Source organism: Schistocerca nitens, chromosome 1 (genome assembly GCF_023898315.1).
Source record: "Schistocerca nitens isolate TAMUIC-IGC-003100 chromosome 1, iqSchNite1.1, whole genome shotgun sequence".
NCBI classification, from domain to species: domain Eukaryota; kingdom Metazoa; phylum Arthropoda; class Insecta; order Orthoptera; family Acrididae; genus Schistocerca; species Schistocerca nitens.
In genome coordinates, this window is record NC_064614.1 from 1,161,255,241 (window position 1) to 1,161,272,688 (window position 17,448).

Below are 17,448 nucleotides of genomic sequence, written 5' to 3' on the forward strand. Positions count from 1 at the left end.
CACAACCGACGAATAGAAAGTCCCATTCACGCTGTCGTTGCGCGTCAACATTGCTTGGCAACATGCCACACGGGCAGCCATGTGGTCGTCCGTCAGCATCCATGGCACCCACCTGGATTACACTTTTCGCATTTTCAGGTCGTCATGCAGGATTGTGTGCACAGAACCCACAGAAATGCCAACTCTGGAGGCGATATGTTCAACAGTCATTCGGCGACCCCCCAAAACAATTCTCTCCACTTTCTCGATCATGTCGTCAGACCGGCTTGTGCGAGCCCGAGGTTGTTTCGGTTTGTTGTCACACGATGTTCTGCCTTCATTAAACTGTCGCACCCACGTACGCACTTTCGACACATCCATAACTCCATCACCACATGTCTCCTTCAACTGTCGATGAATTTCAATTGGTTTCACACCACGCAAAATCAGAAAACGAATGATTGCACGATGTTCAAGTAAGGAAAACGTTGCCATTTTAAGTATTTAAAACAGTTCTCATTCTTGCCGCTGGCGGTAAAATTCCATCTGCCGTACAGTGCTGCCATCTCTGGGACGTATTGACAATGAACGCGGCCTCATTTTAAAACAATTCGCATGTTTCTATCTCTTTCCAGTCCAGAGAAAAAAAATCAGAGGCCTTAGAACTTGAATGCACCTCGTATGACTGTCTGGACGCACCACGCGTGTTATGTAATCTTAATTGGTTTGTCCTCTGTCAAGTATTTGTACTCTTGAGGTCAAATAATAAGTAAAAAGCCAGATGAAATTTTATATCAGTAGTTCATATTCATGCCTTTCATCTATTTAACTTAGTTAAGTGCAATTTTTTAATATGATAGTAGGCAAAATCCACGAAGTCTTGCACTCACCCTTGGTATAGAAGTAGCTAAATAAATATTGTCTTGCCTGTAATTCGATCGACAACTCAATTAGAATTACTTCATCTTAAAGTAATTATTCAGATAGAAGACGTACTTTTGGATTTGTAAATTATTTTCAGGTCACAGGAGATAAGTTTGCTCGAGGTCTTCAGAAAGGAAACTACCTTGCACTCTGATTCTAAGTTTTCCGATAGCGTGGCATTACGATATCACAAAACGAAGTATGATCAATTTATGAATGAAAAATACACGATCCTGGGTACAATTTCTGTTAAGCAGTGAAGCTAAATATTGTCTGTCGGTTTCAAATTTGGTTTAGTAAAAAGAAAGTTAGCCAGTGCCCAATAGTAAATAGTTTCACTTGCTAAATAGTATTCCGCTGCATTTAAGTATGTGTGTCTGTGACGAACTATACCTCAGAAAAGTTACATTGCATAATGTTATTTACTTTCGAGTTTATGTATTTTGGAAACAGAGCAACTTTCATATGGAAGTTAGTGACCACAGAAGATGGCATCATAGACACACAACCTACGTTGAACAGTCATCATACATCTTCTGTAATAAAGTTCATCTAGTAATACCAGACACGCTGTTCACGAATAACGATAGGAAGAAGGGACTTGGAAAAGGCCTAGCTACAGAAGACGATACCAGTTGCATTATGTCACACTCACAGAAAGAGTTAAAAATTAGACATTGCATTGCAACGTGTGCAAGGTGAAAGAAGGTACAGGTATAAATTCACATTACAATATTCAATAACGTTGAAGAGTAGGATGCAGTTAAAGAAAATTACCAGAAAGTATCAATTTGTGAGAAAAAGGGATAGTCAAGTACAGTGGGATAATCATGTGCTTCCGAGGATCTCTGAGGTCGTACATACTGTGATAGCGAAAATCACAAAAGCAGTTCAGATGGAGACTAATGGATGTCTCTACACAGGACAGTCGCCAAAGTTGGTCGGATAAATAACGCTGTAACGAAGGTAAGTGCGAAGAAATTTCGTGTAACAGAGGAGATACTTCACCTGTTCGAACAAAGAAGAACATACAAACATGTTCAGGGAGAGACAAGACTGCAGCAATGTATGCCATTTAGAAATGAAATGATTAGGAAATGTCGGTAATCTAAAAACAAATTGCTGCAGGAAAAATGTGAAGATATCGAAGAGGAGAATACGAGGGAGTGTGTGTGTATTGGCTATTGAACCGGGGACCTAGAAAGGACAGAGGCTTCGTCCTGCCGTAGCCCTCAGTGATTCTCAACCCTATAACAGGCCACAGCTGTCCACCCATCCCACCACCACCGCACACTGAACCCAGGGTTATTGTGTAGTTCGGCCCCCATGGGGCCCATAATTGTAGAACTGCTGCATACAAAACTGTATGCACGGTGAGTGCCTTGAATGCTCACTCATGACATTAAACAGACAGAACTTCTGTCAAGAGTTTCTTTTGAGATTTGAAAGTGAGGGTGATATGTTTCTTAATGACATTGTGACAGGTCGTGAAAGCTAGATTCGCCATTTTAACTTCGGAAATAAGAGAGCATCGATGGAGTTCCGCCACAATGGATCACCGACGCCATAAATAGTTCAAAACATCAGGAGGGACAGACATGTTCACAGTGTTCTGACATTTGGCACATTTAGAATTCGTGCGTATAGCCATCACCAGAAACTGTGCAAAGTACGGCAAGGACCTAAGAAAACTGAAAGCACCAATTCTAAGAGTCTACACATGGAGTACCCTTTCCTTCAGCGGCCCACACACGAACGTTGTAACATCTACAACAATCCAACGCCCTGGGTTCACTGTCATCGATCATCCTCCATATAGTCGAAACTTGACCCAATAATATTGTCATCTCTTTCCAAAACTTCAAGAACACCTTCGAGAACTTCAGTTTGATAGTGATAAATTGGAGCAGGCCGAGGTGACGATGTGTCCTTGTCAGCATACAGCCTAATGACGGTATTTACAAACTGGTCTCTCGTTGGGCGAAATGTGTTCGTCACCTGGGTGACTATGAAGAGAAATAAATGTGACGACATGACGAATAAAGATTTAGAATGTTAATAAAGTATATTTTACTTTTAAAAAGATTTAGCGCTGCTGCTACGGTCACAACATCGAATCTTGCCTTGGGCATGGATATGTGTGCTGTCCCTAAGTTAGTTAGGTTAATTAGTTCCATGTCTAGGGGCCTGATGACCTCAGATGTTAGGTCCCATAGTGCTCAGAGCCATTTGAACCATTTTTAAAAATGTTTAAGGGTTTTCACATAAAAAACATTCCTGGGCATTACTTTTGAGCACGCCGTCGTATCATTGGAAGACAGAAACGTCAGTCAAAAAAATAGAAATCCGCTTTAGGTTGAATTACAAACAAACGCAGCAACATCAAGAGTACAAACCAAATTTCTCTGTCAGAGCGTTTCTTTCTGCTGCCAATGGAAGTCGCAACAATGGTTACTGTTGATCTGTGCCTTGACCGAAGCATCTCGCATATTGCCTTAGATACTTGTCTTCTTGAAAAGAGGCCAATTTCCACACTCAAGATATATGACGTTTCTGCATGATTCTTCCTGTACGAGCGAACGATATTGTAGTGAATTCAAAAGTGATACAGGGAACGACAAATACGAGGCCCAGAGCTGATGTCAAAATATTGTAAACTCAAGGAATTGCTAAACAAATTAATTAAAGGATTAAAATCTGGATCATATACCTTTATTATCGTATCAATAATACAAATGTAAATCTCTGATGTGACTGAGCATACGCACAATTTAGTAACTGGGGAAGTAGGTGGAGGAATAGACTATCTCACCATTTAGTAGAGTCAGTTTGACTCAAAGGCGTTTGTGACAGATGCAACGTGGGTGCAACACATCGATCTCCCGTCATTTGCGTGTTGGATTGTTGGCAGCTGGCAGGTTTCATCTGACTTGTTCTGCAGCTTTGTGGCTACGACGTGGACGACTAACCCATTCCCCTCCTGCGGCGGCTGACATAATACTCTCCACTTAACGTCATAACGTGCACTTAGTGTCCAGTTCTGTGATAGTGTGCACAGTTTTCCACGGTCTGTTGTCTCTGGTAACTGTCTCACAGATGCGGTGTTAGCATAATATTTAGAGGCTGAAGTCACAAATAGAGTGTGCAGTCAGATCCTTTCAGTGCCATGCATCGGACCACAAGGATTCGCCCACTCATCATGGAACGAATCTGCATATGTCACGAAGTGAAGTTAAACATTGGAGTGGAAGTATAGATCCGGCTCAAAGTCCGACAACAGGGCTGCATGCCTCTGGTGACACACTCATTCCGATTCTTCTGACTCTGCGCTGCTAACTCACTAACTCCTCACCGTCTGGTTGGTGTTACTTCTCCTCACGCTCTTCACTGACCGATAAACAAATTCTCTCAGTGTCTGACTAAGTTATCGACTCTCTGAATCTCCTGTTGTGTAGTTTTGTCTCTCGTCTACCTCCCTCTATTCTCCAAGGTGCTGAATTTTGCATCATATTAGTTTTGTCACTGAGAGGCCCCATTTTTAATCCCATCAAATGGCCAACTAAGGTTTTGTCACCGGACCTCTTTGTGTTCATGAACGGTGAAAGAGTTTGATCTTACGGTGCCTGGCATGTGAACCGGGAAGATCTTGTTGTTGTGACTTCTACTTTGAGGCATTTCCCATGTTTGCTGCTATCTCACCACCGAAAAGCTTTTAGTGTTTTTCTGAATTCTCAAGTTGTCAGTAAAGTAGCCACACAACAGCAATCTTGCTTGTCTGTAATGGGAATGGCTGTGTGATTGAGCTTCATTCGGGCGTCTCTAGCTGTTCGTGACGTGGTGGCAGCCCTCTGATGTCTGTCAGAGTTCATATACGGCAACCCTTCCTCAGGCAGACAAACACCTCAGCCGAGCCATCCTTTTCTGAGTTCTGGGAAAGTCGCAGGCAGCATTTACCACTTGTATGTCCCTTCTTGTCCTCGACACGTGCTGGTGAAGTATCACAATATATTGACAGTTCAGTCAACGATGTTACATGGTCACAGCAGTTTGCCTCTTTGGCATTCTCTAGGTCATTTCTTTGTTTTTAATATTGTCTGTGCGATTCGCGTTTATGTGGTTCTATGATCATATGTAACTTAATTCTACTGTTTTTAATGGAATCGGTTATGTCAAATAGTGTCGTGGTGTGCGGCATTTGTAACATATTCCTAATGTTATTTACGTAAAAGCTCATAAGAACAAAAATACGACGTAGATGATACCAAAGAAGCACACTGCGTGTTACCATGTAACGTCGTTGACTCAACTGTCAGTATAACTTCAACCAAACGTTAGTGTCAAAGCCAGCTTCATAATTCGATAATTACGTAAATAACTATTCCAACCAAAAATTTAACGTCCACTACAGCCGCAACAGCAAGACCACTCGATGTACGCAGGAAAGAATAATTTTATAATAGCTAGATTATCTGCTTAAAAATTTGAAATATTGTTGCAAATTAAGTACTTTCCACAGATAACCTGATGATGGCAATCACGCCTAAATAGGCCTATTGTAATAAACAATACGATCAAAAACAGCAGTGCCTTTTGTCTCACAATATATAATATCCTTATATACGAGGAGAGGCCCAAATGAGAAGAAATTATAATAGATATGCCGTACCAGGTGTTGATCGTGTGATGCTGTTGAGATCGAGTTTGGAGTTGAGTATGGTCCTCCTGAACCAACTAGTTTCCTCTTTGATTGACAGTCATGAAATACCAACCCAGACATATTATTATACGATGAAGAGCCAAAGAAACTGGTACAACTGCCTAATATCGTGTACGGCCCCCGCGAGCAAGCAGAAGTGCTGCAAGACGACGTGGCATGGACTCGACTAACATCTCAAGTATTGCTGGAGGGAAATGACACTATGAATGCTGCTCGGCTGTCTATAAATCCGTAAGAGTAGGATGGAGTGGAGGCCTCTTCTGAACAGCACGTTAGAAGGCATCCCAGATATGCTCACTAATGTTGATGTCTGTGGAGTTTGGTGGCCAGCGGAAGTGTTTAAACTCAGAAGAGTGTTTCTGGAGCCACTCGGCAGCAATTATGGACGTGTGGGATGTCCTGCTGGAATTGCTCAAATCAGTCGGAGTCCAAAATGGACATGAATGGATGCGGTGATCAGCCAGAATATTTACGTTCGTATCACCTGTCAGAGTCGTATATAGACTATCAGGGGTCCCATTACAACCCAATTGAACACCATTACAGAGCCTCCATCAGCTTGGACAGCCCTCTCCTGAGACGCAGGGTTTATGGATTGATGAGGTTATCTCCATACCTCTACTCCGATCGATAAAATTTGAAATGGGGCTCGTCCGACCAGGCGACATGATTTCAGTCATCAACAGCCCATTGCCTGTTTTGAGGGGCCCAGGCGAGGCGTAATGATTGGTTGCAGTCATCAAGGGTACACGAGAGCGCCTTCGGCTCCGAAAGCCCATATAGCTGATGTTTCATTAACACTTGTTGATGCCCACCATTGAAATCTGCAGCAATTTGCGGAAGGGTTGTACTTCTATCATGTTCAACGATTCTCTCCAGTCGTCGTTGGTTCTGTCCTTGCCGGATCTTTCTCCAGCCGCAGCGATGTCAGACATTTGATGTTTTACCGGATTCCTGATATTCACGGTACACTCGTGAAATGGTTGTACGGGAAAAGCCCCACTTCATCGCTGCCTTCGATATGCTATGTTCCATTGCTCGTGCGCCGACTATAACATCCAGTTCAATCTCACTTAAATCTTGATGACCTGCCACAGTAGCAGCAGTAACGGGTCTAACAAATGTGCCAGACACTTGTTTTCTTGTATAGGCGTCGCTGACTGCAGCGCAGTATTCTGCCTGTTAAAATATCTGTGTATTTTAATATCCATTCCTATATCAGTTTCTTTGACGTTGCACTGTAATTCGTACCCTCCCTGGTGCTCACCGTATGAGGCTGCTGAGATCCTGCTTGGCGTTGAGTATGTTGCTCCGGAACCGATGAGTTTCATGTTTGCATGACTGTCATGAGATTCCAACCCAAACAAAGCGGGAAGCCGTTTCTCATAGTGATGAACCGCAGCCACAGTAAGCCATTATTGTCACTGTCGAATATGGACGCTTGCTGGCGAATGGATCCTACATGGGGCATAAAATAACCTTGTCATATACAGTTAACATCTAAATGCTATTTCTGAAGGATAAACTGCTTACCTCGTCTTTCGTAACGCAAATAATGTGTATGGTGTTATTACTTCCTCCTCGCCGGCCGGGGCGACTGAGCGGTTTTAGGCGCTACAGTCTGAAACCGCGCGACCACTATAGTCGCAGGTTCGAATCCTGCCTCGGGCATGGATGTGTGTGATGTCCTTAGGTTAGTTAGGTTTAAGTAGTTCTAAGTTGTAGAGGACTGATGCCCTCAGATGTTAAGCCCCATAGTGCTCAGGGCCTGACTGAACCTCCTAGAACCGCTCGGCCACAACGGCCGGCGCCAGCATTTCATATGTGACCGTTATCTCGTTCCTCTCTCTATTTCTGTATATCAGTATTATTTATTTATTGCTTTAATGCTGTTTTTTTTTTCTTTTTTCTTTTTTTTTTAATGATGCGGTCCGCACAAATTCCTCTGCTGTGCCAACCTCTTCATCTCAGAGAAGCACTTACAACCTACGTCCTCAGTTATTGGTTGGATGTATTCCAATGGCTGTCTCCTTCTTCAGTTTTTGCCTTCTACAGCCCCCTCTGGTACAATGGAAGTCATTACCTCATGTCTTAACAGATGTCCTATCATCCTGACCCTTCTCCTTAATGATGTCTTCCACATATTCCTTTCTTCACCGATTCTGCGCAGAACCTCCTCATTCTTTCCGTTATCAGTCTACCTAATTATCAACATTCGTCTGTAGTACCACATCTGAAATTCTTTGATTCTCTTCTGTTCCAGTTTCCCCACAGTCCATGTTTCACTGCCATACGATGTTATACTCCAGACGCACGTTCTCAGAAATTTCTTCCTCAAATTAAGGACGATATATGGTATTAGTAGACTTCTCTTGGCCAGGAATGCACTTTTTGCTAATACTATTCTGCTTTTGATGTTCTCCTTGCTCCGTCCGTCATTGGTTATTTTGCTGCCTAGGTAGTAGAATTCCTTAACTTCTGCTACTTCGAGACCATCAATCCTGATAAGTTTCTCGCTGTTCTCGTTTCTACTACTTCTCATTACCTTCGTCTTTCTTCGATTTAATCTCAAACCATACTGTGTACTCATAGACTGTTCATTCCGTTCAGCGGATCACGTAATTCACCTTCACTTTCACACAGGATAGCAATGTCAGCAAATCGTACCATTGATAGCCTTTCACCTTAAATCTTAATTCCACTCCTGAACCTTTCTTTTATTTCCATCCAGTGCTTTTTCGATGTACAGATTGAACAGCAAGGGTGAAAGGCTACATCCATGACTTACACTCTTTTTAATATGAGCACTTGATTCTTGATCGTCCACTCTTATCGTGGCTGTTGTACATATTGTATATGACCCGTCTCTTCCTATCGCTTACCCCTACTTTTTTCAGAATTTCGAAAATCTTACACCATTTTACATTGTTGAACGCTTTTACCAGGACCACAAATCCTATGAACGTGTCCTGATTTTTCCTTAGCCTTGCTTCCATTATTAACCGCAACGTCAGAATTGCCTCTTTCGTCCCTTTACTTTTCTTAAACCCAAACTGATCGTCATCTAGCGCATCCTCGATTTTCTTTTCCATTCTTCTGTACATTATTCTTGTTAGTAACTATGATGCAGGAGCTGGTAAGCTGAGTGTACGATAATTCTCGCACTTGTCAGCTCTTGCAGTCTTCGGAATTGTGTGGACAATGCTTTTCCGAAAGTCAGATGTTATGTCGATAGACTCATACATTCTACACACCAAAGTGAACAATCGTTTTCTTGCCACTTCTCCCAATGATTTTAAAAATTATGATGGAACGTTATCTATCCCTTCTGCCTTATTTGATGGTAAGTCCTCCAAAGCTTTTTTAAGTTCTGATTCTAGTACTGGATATCCTGTTTCTTCTTCTATCACATCAGACATATCTTGTCCCCATAGAGGCTTTCAATGTATTCTTTCCACGTATCCGCGCTCTCCTCTGCATTTAACAGTGGATTTCCCGTTGCACTCTAAATGTTATCACCCTTTCTTATAATGCCACTGAAAGTTGTTTTGACTTTCCTGTATGCTCATTCTATCCTTCCGAAAATCATTTCTTTTTAGATTTCTTCACATTTTTATGCAGCCATTTCCTCTTAGCTTCTCTGTACTTCTTATTTATTTCATTCTTCAGTGACTTGTATTTCTGTATTCCTGAGTTTCTTGTAACATTTTTGTACTTTCTCCTTTCATCGATTAAGTCAAGTGTTTGTTCTGTGCCCCATGGTTTCTTCGCAGTTAGCTTCTATGTGCCTATGGTTTTCTTTCCAACTTCTATGATGGCCCTTTTTAGAGACGTCCACACATCTTCAACTGTACTGCCCGCTGAGCTATTCTTACCAGCTGTATCTATAGCCTTAGAGAACTTTAACCGTATCTCGTCATTCCTTAGTACTTTCCTATTCCACTTCTTTGCGTATTGATCCTTCCTGAAGTCTTAAATTTCAGCCTACTCTTCATCACTACTATATTGTGATCTGAGTCTACATCTGCTCCTAGGTACGCTTTACAATCCAATATCTGATTTCGGAATCTCTGTCTGACCATGATGTAATATAACTGAAATATTCCCGTATCACCCGGTCTTTTCCAAGTACAGCTCCTCCTCTTGTGATTCTTGAACAGAGTATTCGCTATTACTAACTGAAACTTGTTACAGAACTCAATTAGTCTTTCTCCTCTCTTATTCCTTGTCCCCAGCCCATATTGTCCTGTAACCTTTTCTTCTGCTCCTTCCCCTACAACTGCATTCCAGTCCCCCATGTGTATTAGATTTTCATCCCCCTTTACATACTGTATTACCCATTCAATATCCTCAAACACTTTCTCTGTCTCTTCAGCTTGCGACGTCGGCATGTACACCTGAACTATCGTTGTCGGTGTTGGTTTGCTGTCTATTCTGATAAGAACAACCCTGTCACTGTAACATACTTTCTGTCCTACCTTCCTATTCATAACGAATCCTACTCCCGTTATTCAATTTGCTGCTTTCTGTTGATATTACCCTATACTCATCTGACCAGAAATCCCTGTTTTCTTTTCACTTGATTTCAGTGACACCTACTATATCTAGATAGAGCCTCTGCATTTCCATTTTCAGATTTTCTAGTTTCCCTGCCAATTTGTAGCTCCTGACATTCCACGCCCCGACTGGTAGAACGTTATCCTATCATTGATTATTCCCCTATTATCTCAATATTCACCATAATCTGTTTTACATTCGCCATAATCTGTTTTACATATTCTAATATTTTCTCCTCTTATACGAACTCTCCGAAGTGTAAGTGCGTAGACTTCCGCGACCAGAAATGGTTAGCACAAAAGTTTTCTGTTTATGATGCGGCCTCAAATTGTAAAATGATTACTGTCGGCCGGCCGCGGTTGTCTAGCGGTTCTAGGCGCGCAGTCCGGAACCGCGCGACTGCTACGGTCGCAGGTTCGAATCCTGCCTCGGGCATGGATGTGTGTGATGTCCTTAGGTTAGTTAGGTTTAAGTAGTTCTAAGTTCTAGGGGACTGATGACCACAGATGTTAAGTCCCATAGTGCTAAGAGCCATTTTTTTGATTACTGTCTGTGAATAAAACCGATGGTTCAACCACAGATGGGTCTACCCTCCGGAGCGGTTGCATATTCTGAAAAATTTTTTATTTAGTTGTACCTCTTGCTATTTAAACGAAACATTCAATTTTTAACATTATTCTTCAGCATGAATTTCAAATACCTTATGTTCCTTCTAATATTTTCCCGAGTCTCATTTGTTACTACCTTGCACAGTGTTGTGATCTAGACAAGCACCTTAGAAAACGTCACCACAATTTTTTTATTTATATGAAGCTATTTTGTGAACAGTAGTATCCATCAGCTGTAGAATCTATTTCTGACATTCTGCTTCTGTCTCATAGTATAACTTACTTCCACTTTTTCCAGTGAGTTGTCTCTAGTTTTTGGGTTGAGAGTGAAGCTATATTCTTTCTTCGCATTAATCTGAATTTTATAATTATTTTTCAATCATATCCGTCTTAAGAATTATGCTTTAACCGGAAGGATTATTTCATGATCAACAGTATCATGGTACCTACTGTCCTTACACTTTAATTCCTGCTTTGAAACTTCCGATCACTCCTTTCATCAAAAATAAACAATAGTGATATCGACAAGGGACCTCAAATTGAATCCGTATTTCTAGATTTCCAGAAGAATTTCACAACTTTCCTCACAATAGACGCCTAATGTGTTGTTTCCTATGTAGTACCGTTTCAGTTGTGCTATTGGATTCGTGATTTCCTGTCAGAAAAGTCACAATACTTAGCAATCGATGGAAAGTCACCTGGTAAAACAGAATCTGGCGTTCCCCAAGGGGGTGTTATAAGCCCTCTGATGTTTCTAATCGAAATACATAAAAGATTTAGGAGACAATCTGAGCAGCCCTCTAAGGCTGCTTGCAAGTGATGCTTCCATTTACCTTCTAGTAAAGTCCTCAGAAGATCAAGCGTGGTGCGAGAAGTAACAATTGACACAGAGTAAGAAAAAATGTTAGCTCATGCACATAGTTACCAAATGAAATCCGTTAAATTTCGGGTATACGATGAATCACACGAAGCTGAAGGCCGTCAGTACAAATAAACTCCTAGGACTCACCATTACGAACATTTTAAATCGGAACTATGGGATATAGAGTGATGGGAAGGCAAACCAAATACGACGTTGTATTGGTAGCATTCTTCGAAGATGTAACAGCTCTACTAAAGAGACTGCCTGCACTATGCTTGCCCGTCCTCTTCAAGAATACTGCTGTGCGGCAGGGATGCTTACCAGATATCACTGAGGGAGGACTTCAAAAAAGTCTAAAGAAGGACAGCTCGATTTGTACGGATATGACAAGACAGCTGGGGTGGCAATCATTATGATACAAGAGTTGGAGTGGATATGATTAAAACAAAGACGTTTTCAGCTGTGGAGAACTGTTTTCACGAAATTTCAGTCATCAGTTTTCTCCTCTGAATGTGATAATATTTTTTTTCTGCCGACGTACATAGGTATTAATGATCATTAGAATAAAATAAACAGAAATCAGAGCTCGTACGGAAAGGTATAAGTGTTCAATTTTCTCACGAGCTGTTAGAGAGTGGAGAGAAAGGGGCACAGTCTGAAGGTGGTTCGAAGAACCAACTGCCAGAGAATTAAGTCTGAATTCTAGAGTAATCATGTAGATGTACATGTACGACGGGAATTCAGTAGGTGATGCAGTACAATTTTTTTATGAAAGTAGATTCCAATACGTCATATTATTCTCCATTCTTTTGGCTACTAAAGCCTACTTTTGAATGAGACGGCTTTACACCACCTCACTGGGAGGGCCTGTATTCCCGCAAGGTACCACTCCACTGGCCGGCATTGGAGCCTCCGCCTTGCAGCATAACGTCCCTATCATCCAGCTATTGCTGCCCGTGGCGCCTTCATTGGGCCAAAAAGATACTGTTTGCGGTATTCTGTTAGGTGGCGAGGAATCCAACGGGCACACGCCTTCGAGTACCCCAACAAGTGGACGATTGTGTAAGCACTACCAACAGAGACGTCCAGTTGAGTAGCGAGGTGTTCGATTGTGATCCATAGATCACCTCGAATGAGAGTGTTCCCACGTTCCAACATAGCAGAAGTCACAGCTGTGTAAGGCACACAGGAGATGGTACAAACTGCTCGAGCTTGTTGGGATGGTAGCATGCGCTCGCCAACGACTCGCGGTGATTTTGTTCACTGCCAGGTCTCCATGGGCACTCCGTAAGCGCCTATGAACATTGCGATGCTCTGTTTGCCCGCCAAAAGAAATTCAGTGACAGCTCTCTGCTTGGAACGCACCTCTGTAACAGACGCTATTTTGATGGCTTCGAGTAGCGCTACCTCATATCGGATCTTCCTGAAGCTACAGGGTGTAAGGCATGAATATTACACTATATCATAAAACAAGATCCAAATTTTTGCCAACCAAAACTGACTGAGAAAGAAATGTGTAGGTTCTCCGTAGTTACTATTAAACAAAAGCTTGTCGTACACCTTCCTTAACACAGCCTTCTCACTCTTTGTCTTTCACTTTTATTATTTGCATATTTTTTCGGAGAAAGTACACTCGTTGAAACTTCCTGGCACATTAAAACTGTGTGCCGGACCGAGACTCGAACTCGTGACTTTCGCCTTTCGCGGGCAAGTGCTCTACCAACTGAGCTACCCAAGCACGACTCACGCCACGTCCTCACAGCTTTACTTCTGCCAGTACCTCGTCTCCTACCTTCCAAACTTTATAGAAGGTCTCCTGCGAACCTTGCAGAATTAGCACTCACGAAAGAAAGGATATTGCGGAGACATGGGTTAGCCACAGCCTGGGGGATGTTTCCAGAATGAGATTTTCACTCTGCAGTGGAGTGTGCACTGATATGAAACTTCCTGGCAGATTAAAACTGTGTGCCGGACCGATACTCGAACTCCGGAGTTCGAGTCTCGGTCCAGCACACAGTTTTAATCTGCCAGGAAGTTTCATAACAGTGCACACACCCCGCTGCAGAGTGATAATCTCATTCTGCAAGTACACTCGTTGTTTGAAGCATCCCAAACAGTCAACTTTAATTTTCAAGCCTTTTTCTCGGTCTAGAATAGCTGTAAAAGTACACTGCCACCTCTCCGTTTTCTCTTCCATTATTAACCAAGAACTCCGAAATGTATCTTAGCTTCCGTGAATGTAATCTTTGTGCATCTGTAAAAATTATTGCATCACAGACGAATCTTCTTACCCTAGTGGAACTTTATGCGCTGAGTAAGTTGTGACAAAGCTCAGCTAGCGAACCCAGCCAAGGTGGGTCGATACCACAAGACGGGTGTTTAACAGTGGACCGACTATGAATCGCGACTCCGAACTACGTCTGTTTCATCTACGTCATACGAAGTGAAAATACGTCGCAGGTTAATTAGCTTGTTAATTAGCACGGCGACGCTGCTCGATCAAAGCGATGTCTCTAATGATCTTGCTCTCGGCGGTCCTTCAGATCCAGGAAGGGAGCAGAGGCAACAATGCAATTCTATTATTGAGCCCCACGTTTGATATATATAGGTGCCTTGTAACTTTCTGTAATTTATGAATCACGCACTCAGAAGAATAATTAAGTTCCTGCAATTGCATTGTAGAAATATCAGCTAACCTGTTATATCTAGTCGCTATTTGATATATAACTACAATCGCTTAACAAAGTAGCAAAGCTAATAGTGTCATAGAAACTAGACTACTGCATACTGGAGAACAAACGAACTGTGACAGGCCATTCCCAATATATCCAGAATGAATAAATGCATCGTGAGGATATCATCACAAAGTCGTAGCGGACAATACGATGCGTTTCCTGACACTCTCAAATAATTTTATAATTTTTGTCCCTTCTACTCGCCGAATTACATGTACTTTCTTCCTTTTTTTCTAATGGAACTAAATACCTCACAGAACTTCAACGACATAACACATTTTGGTCTTGGTCAAATAGTCAAGTAAAAAGCGCAACACACTAATGTTCCGCGGTCAGCAGAAAAGGTTTGACAAATGTCTGTCATATCATATCAAGTGTAACCAAGCACGGTTCACAACACTCTCATTAGCATTGTACCGAGAAGGAAGTGCTTCTCTGGGCGGTATCACTAACCTGGTGTCTTGCTGCTTCGGTTAAGTCCCTCGTAGCACAGTAGTAGCGCTCAGTCGCCAGGTTGCATGTAGGTGGTGATCCTGCTGAAGTGGAGTGTTTAGGGATGCCAGTTGTCAATTGCCAACAACGTTTGAACTATACTTGTTTTAATACAGAAACTGCTTTGTCACACACGTCACAGAATCAGTATTAGCAATATGGCGACTCTGGACTACGCCGTTATATTCGACCCTATACACACATTTAAACAGTTTTCTGACTTTACATAATGATAGACACTGTCCACGACACGTCGCGTTCTTATAACTAATAACTTCACTTTATATCTTGTTTAACATCTGAAATACGCACTCGCGACCGTTTTTTTAGAGCCGCCCCGGTGACTTGACCGCGCGTTTTGCGTAGCTGCTCGCGACTAACTCACCCTGTCTTCCCGAAGGACAAGAGAGACCACCCCACCTTTCTCCCTCAGCCAATAAGGACACTTCTCTCGTTCCATATATATATATATATATACTTTCAGCCAATGGGCGTTCTGATCGCTGTTGCTAGGCGGATCTGACGTCACGTTGTGAAGGAAGTTTGTCTCAAAACACTGTCTCAGATTGTAAAATGGTTCAAATGGCTCTGAGCACTATGGGACTCAACTGCTGTGGTCATAAGTCCCCTAGAACTTAGAACCACTTAAACCTAACTAACCTAAGGACAGCACACAACACCCAGCCATCACGAGGCAGAGAAAATCCCTGACCCCGCCGGGAATCGAACCCGGGAACCCGGGCGTGGGAAGCGAGAACGCTACCGCACGACCACGAGATGCGGGCTCAGATTGTAAGATCCTACTCCCAAGTCGGATCTTGTCCCTACTAAGGTTGCACAACATTGCCTCCTATGATTTCAACACTGATGCCCCTTGCTGACGCTCAATTCTTAAATGTTCATGTAGCCTGGCTGCTACTGAGCATTCCCGATCGCATAAATATGTCTTAAACACGTGAAGGGAATGGACAAACGCATTACAGGTTCTTGTGTCAACTATCACGGCTGTTTTAAGGAGTGCTCAAAATATTGACCTTGACCATTGCAAAACGCTATGACGTAATTCCGGAGAAAAGATATCGCATGTTGAATTTCATCTGGAGTTCACGGCAGCACACCCCGTGTGTTACAAGAGACTTCATTTCTTTGGGAGTCGTCGGTGTTTCCTAATAGACCTCTTGTTTTAATTTTCGCCACAGACAAAAGCACAGAGTATTAAATCTGGCGGACGCAGACTATTTTCCGTTTCCTGAATGATCGTTCCAGTGCTCTCCAAACGTTTTCTTAAGAGCGTCTCTCATTACATGCGCGGAATGGGAAGGACATCCGTATGTTGGTTCCACACTGACTGCCTTATGTCCTGTGGCATTTCTTCCAGTAACTGCAGCAGTGTATTTAAATTCCTACCAATAGAACAGGGACCAATGATGTTGGTTTTGCTAAACACGCATCGAACTTTGATAGACGAGAGCGTTGTTTTCATCCACTTCTTTGAGTGAGCGTGAATTTTCATTTGACGATGAGAGCATATTGCAAAGTTTGACTTGACCGGGGTTTGTAAACGATGCTTCTTCCTTAAACAAATTTTGCATAGATATACCGCGTCACTTTGCACTTTTCGCAGTCAGCATTCGGAGAAGTGTAACTAATTTTGGAAGTCATCGTCATGAAGCTATAGGTGCAGCGGAATTTGAAGAGGATGAAATGCGATAGAATGTAGCGTTGGCGGAACGCTCGTTTGATTGATCCCACAGGTACTTCCGAGTTGCCTCTTGGTGGCATTGGCTTCGTGTGTTACTACCGCTAAAATGTTCCTTTCATCTCTTTCAGTAGTTGTTCTTTTTCCTTGGCGTATTTTCTTCTTCAAACTTCTAGTTTCCTCAACATCTTTTTATGTTTGCAAAGACAGATTGTGAGTGAGTGGCACGATCTGGATCGTCTTCAGCATACAACGCATCGCTGCTCTGATAGTTGACCGACATTCGGCTTGAACGATATTCACTTTATGGACTGCCGTATACATTGTGAACCTCTCAATAGATTTACGAGCAAGTTGTATGACTGCTTTGTAACACCCCACCCGTCACTTATCTGGTTTTAGTGTGTGTTCACCCGAGGTAATTGACTAACAGATCAACAGAGAGCGCAATGTCGGATAACGCAAAGAAAGTAATAAGGCCCTGTGACTCCTGATTGAACTTCGGTGGCAGTGTTGGCATTAATTGATTCAGAATTGATCCCTTTTAATTAAAAAGGGGTGCGCATTGATGTTATATTCAGCTATTAAACACCAGATGCAAATGTTGAACATAAAATTAATTAAGAAAGGGACTTGGCATTTCAGCTACTTGATTGAAAACAGATGCAGTCGATTAGCACAGATTTATTTTAACTCACGACCTTCGGTCACCACATTGCATGACTCTCCTAACAGGCAGTGGTAATAAATTGCGTTTGCGTGGAGTAAAGCGTGATAAATCAAAAGTAATTCCTATCGATTGACCCAGGCGTAATGCGAAGTGCGAGAAGAACTCTGCAATACATGGCCTATGAAACCCTCGTGGATACTTTGTC